The sequence below is a fragment of the Cydia strobilella genome, chromosome 25 (assembly GCF_947568885.1).
Source record: "Cydia strobilella chromosome 25, ilCydStro3.1, whole genome shotgun sequence".
In the NCBI taxonomy this organism is placed as follows: domain Eukaryota; kingdom Metazoa; phylum Arthropoda; class Insecta; order Lepidoptera; family Tortricidae; genus Cydia; species Cydia strobilella.
In genome coordinates, this window is record NC_086065.1 from 9,484,436 (window position 1) to 9,489,161 (window position 4,726).

Here is a 4,726-nt window from a genome sequence, read left to right on the forward strand (position 1 = left end):
TTAGGTTAGGTTAGGTTAGGTTAGGTTAGGTTAGGTTAGGTTAGGTTAGGTTAGGTTAGGTTAGGTTAGGTTAGGTTAGGTTAGGTTAGGTTAGGTTAGGTTAGGTTAGGTTAGGTTAGGTTAGGTTAGGTTAGGTTAGGTTAGGTTAGGTTAGGTTAGGTTAGGTTAGGTTAGGTTAGGTTAGGTTAGGTTAGGTTAGGTTAGGTTAGGTTAGGTTAGGTTAGGTTAGGTTAGGTTAGGTTAGGTTAGGTTAGGTTAGGTTAGGTTAGGTTAGGTTAGGTTAGGTTAGGTTAGGTTAGGTTAGGTTAGGTTAGGTTAGGTTAGGTTAGGTTAGGTTAGGTTAGGTTAGGTTAGGTTAGGTTAGGTTAGGTTAGGTTAGGTTAGGTTAGGTTAGGTTAGGTTAGGTTAGGTTAGGTTAGGTTAGGTTAGGTTAGGTTAGGTTAGGTTAGGTTAGGTTAGGTTAGGTTAGGTTAGGTTAGGTTAGGTTAGGTTAGGTTAGGTTAGGTTAGGTTAGGTTAGGTTAGGTTAGGTTAGGTTAGGTTAGGTTAGGTTAGGTTAGGTTAGGTTAGGTTAGGTTAGGTTAGGTTAGGTTAGGTTAGGTTAGGTTAGGTTAGGTTAGGTTAGGTTAGGTTAGGTTAGGTTAGGTTAGGTTAGGTTAGGTTAGGTTAGGTTAGGTTAGGTTAGGTTAGGTTAGGTTAGGTTAGGTTAGGTTAGGTTAGGTTAGGTTAGGTTAGGTTAGGTTAGGTTAGGTTAGGTTAGGTTAGGTTAGGTTAGGTTAGGTTAGGTTAGGTTAGGTTAGGTTAGGTTAGGTTAGGTTAGGTTAGGTTAGGTTAGGTTAGGTTAGGTTAGGTTAGGTTAGGTTAGGTTAGGTTAGGTTAGGTTAGGTTAGGTTAGGTTAGGTTAGGTTAGGTTAGGTTAGGTTAGGTTAGGTTAGGTTAGGTTAGGTTAGGTTAGGTTAGGTTAGGTTAGGTTAGGTTAGGTTAGGTTAGGTTAGGTTAGGTTAGGTTAGGTTAGGTTAGGTTAGGTTAGGTTAGGTTAGGTTAGGTTAGGTTAGGTTAGGTTAGGTTAGGTTAGGTTAGGTTAGGTTAGGTTAGGTTAGGTTAGGTTAGGTTAGGTTAGGTTAGGTTAGGTTAGGTTAGGTTAGGTTAGGTTAGGTTAGGTTAGGTTAGGTTAGGTTAGGTTAGGTTAGGTTAGGTTAGGTTAGGTTAGGTTAGGTTAGGTTAGGTTAGGTTAGGTTAGGTTAGGTTAGGTTAGGTTAGGTTAGGTTAGGTTAGGTTAGGTTAGGTTAGGTTAGGTTAGGTTAGGTTAGGTTAGGTTAGGTTAGGTTAGGTTAGGTTAGGTTAGGTTAGGTTAGGTTAGGTTAGGTTAGGTTAGGTTAGGTTAGGTTAGGTTAGGTTAGGTTAGGTTAGGTTAGGTTAGGTTAGGTTAGGTTAGGTTAGGTTAGGTTAGGTTAGGTTAGGTTAGGTTAGGTTAGGTTAGGTTAGGTTAGGTTAGGTTAGGTTAGGTTAGGTTAGGTTAGGTTAGGTTAGGTTAGGTTAGGTTAGGTTAGGTTAGGTTAGGTTAGGTTAGGTTAGGTTAGGTTAGGTTAGGTTAGGTTAGGTTAGGTTAGGTTAGGTTAGGTTAGGTTAGGTTAGGTTAGGTTAGGTTAGGTTAGGTTAGGTTAGGTTAGGTTAGGTTAGGTTAGGTTAGGTTAGGTTAGGTTAGGTTAGGTTAGGTTAGGTTAGGTTAGGTTAGGTTAGGTTAGGTTAGGTTAGGTTAGGTTAGGTTAGGTTAGGTTAGGTTAGGTTAGGTTAGGTTAGGTTAGGTTAGGTTAGGTTAGGTTAGGTTAGGTTAGGTTAGGTTAGGTTAGGTTAGGTTAGGTTAGGTTAGGTTAGGTTAGGTTAGGTTAGGTTAGGTTAGGTTAGGTTAGGTTAGGTTAGGTTAGGTTAGGTTAGGTTAGGTTAGGTTAGGTTAGGTTAGGTTAGGTTAGGTTAGGTTAGGTTAGGTTAGGTTAGGTTAGGTTAGGTTAGGTTAGGTTAGGTTAGGTTAGGTTAGGTTAGGTTAGGTTAGGTTAGGTTAGGTTAGGTTAGGTTAGGTTAGGTTAGGTTAGGTTAGGTTAGGTTAGGTTAGGTTAGGTTAGGTTAGGTTAGGTTAGGTTAGGTTAGGTTAGGTTAGGTTAGGTTAGGTTAGGTTAGGTTAGGTTAGGTTAGGTTAGGTTAGGTTAGGTTAGGTTAGGTTAGGTTAGGTTAGGTTAGGTTAGGTTAGGTTAGGTTAGGTTAGGTTAGGTTAGGTTAGGTTAGGTTAGGTTAGGTTAGGTTAGGTTAGGTTAGGTTAGGTTAGGTTAGGTTAGGTTAGGTTAGGTTAGGTTAGGTTAGGTTAGGTTAGGTTAGGTTAGGTTAGGTTAGGTTAGGTTAGGTTAGGTTAGGTTAGGTTAGGTTAGGTTAGGTTAGGTTAGGTTAGGTTAGGTTAGGTTAGGTTAGGTTAGGTTAGGTTAGGTTAGGTTAGGTTAGGTTAGGTTAGGTTAGGTTAGGTTAGGTTAGGTTAGGTTAGGTTAGGTTAGGTTAGGTTAGGTTAGGTTAGGTTAGGTTAGGTTAGGTTAGGTTAGGTTAGGTTAGGTTAGGTTAGGTTAGGTTAGGTTAGGTTAGGTTAGGTTAGGTTAGGTTAGGTTAGGTTAGGTTAGGTTAGGTTAGGTTAGGTTAGGTTAGGTTAGGTTAGGTTAGGTTAGGTTAGGTTAGGTTAGGTTAGGTTAGGTTAGGTTAGGTTAGGTTAGGTTAGGTTAGGTTAGGTTAGGTTAGGTTAGGTTAGGTTAGGTTAGGTTAGGTTAGGTTAGGTTAGGTTAGGTTAGGTTAGGTTAGGTTAGGTTAGGTTAGGTTAGGTTAGGTTAGGTTAGGTTAGGTTAGGTTAGGTTAGGTTAGGTTAGGTTAGGTTAGGTTAGGTTAGGTTAGGTTAGGTTAGGTTAGGTTAGGTTAGGTTAGGTTAGGTTAGGTTAGGTTAGGTTAGGTTAGGTTAGGTTAGGTTAGGTTAGGTTAGGTTAGGTTAGGTTAGGTTAGGTTAGGTTAGGTTAGGTTAGGTTAGGTTAGGTTAGGTTAGGTTAGGTTAGGTTAGGTTAGGTTAGGTTAGGTTAGGTTAGGTTAGGTTAGGTTAGGTTAGGTTAGGTTAGGTTAGGTTAGGTTAGGTTAGGTTAGGTTAGGTTAGGTTAGGTTAGGTTAGGTTAGGTTAGGTTAGGTTAGGTTAGGTTAGGTTAGGTTAGGTTAGGTTAGGTTAGGTTAGGTTAGGTTAGGTTAGGTTAGGTTAGGTTAGGTTAGGTTAGGTTAGGTTAGGTTAGGTTAGGTTAGGTTAGGTTAGGTTAGGTTAGGTTAGGTTAGGTTAGGTTAGGTTAGGTTAGGTTAGGTTAGGTTAGGTTAGGTTAGGTTAGGTTAGGTTAGGTTAGGTTAGGTTAGGTTAGGTTAGGTTAGGTTAGGTTAGGTTAGGTTAGGTTAGGTTAGGTTAGGTTAGGTTAGGTTAGGTTAGGTTAGGTTAGGTTAGGTTAGGTTAGGTTAGGTTAGGTTAGGTTAGGTTAGGTTAGGTTAGGTTAGGTTAGGTTAGGTTAGGTTAGGTTAGGTTAGGTTAGGTTAGGTTAGGTTAGGTTAGGTTAGGTTAGGTTAGGTTAGGTTAGGTTAGGTTAGGTTAGGTTATAGGGTCTATTCTCGGTCGATTTCGTTCAAATTTGGCATAGGGGCTTTTTTTTACCTGATCTATCTATGGTCTTTCGCTTTTGGTATTGAATCGCCCTGCGTCTGGTACCTCCCATACATTTTTTTTGAAAATTTGCGGTTTTTAATTTTTTATTAAAAAACTATAATATATAGGTGTTTGGTTTCTACCCTACCCCAAAATTTCACTAATTGCGCTTCGAATGACGTTTTTTACATTAAAATCGGATAATAAATAAAGATTTTAGACCCGGGTTAGATTATTTTTGCATTTTTTTAAATTTTTTTTTAGTGTCCAAAAATTTTGAAAAAAATATATAAGGTAGGCATGTCGTAACTCGTGCACCTACTACGTGGTGCCGATAGCTCGAATTTCAAGTCCATTTTTTTTTATCTCTTAACGTTTTTGAGATATTAATTTTTTAGTGGTAAAAATATTGAGAAACATTGCTATTACCTTCATCAGGCGCCTCGACCGACTTTGTATGGAAAAAGCTAAATCCGACTCGCACTTGACCAAAATTCAGTTTGAGGAAAAATTCTGTATCTTCTAAACAGCTGGACCGATTTTGATAGGACTTTCAGCATTGGTCATGGGATGGAAAATGTAGTTTGACGCATTTGTCAAAACTGTCAAAATTGACAGTTTGACAGTTTTTGTCAATTTTACTGAAAATTAACATGTTTTGTTATTGTTTGGTACTAAGTGACATAGTTTAATGTACTTAGTGTTGTTTGACATATCTGTCAAATTTGACAGTTTGACTGTTTTTGCTATTTTCAGTGAAAATTATCATTTTGGGATATAATTTAGCACCAAGTGACATTGTTAAGTGTAGATTTATACTATCTGTCAAATCTGTCAAAATTGACATTTTGTGAAATTTTGACAATTTTGGGTCCAAAATCGAAACGGCTAGTCCGATTTTGATAGGACCTTCAACAGTAGTCATGGGATGGAAAATGTAGTTTGACACATCTGTCCAAAATGACAAAATTGACAGTTTGACAGTTTTTGTCATTTTTAGTGAAAATTAACATGTTTTGTTAAAGTA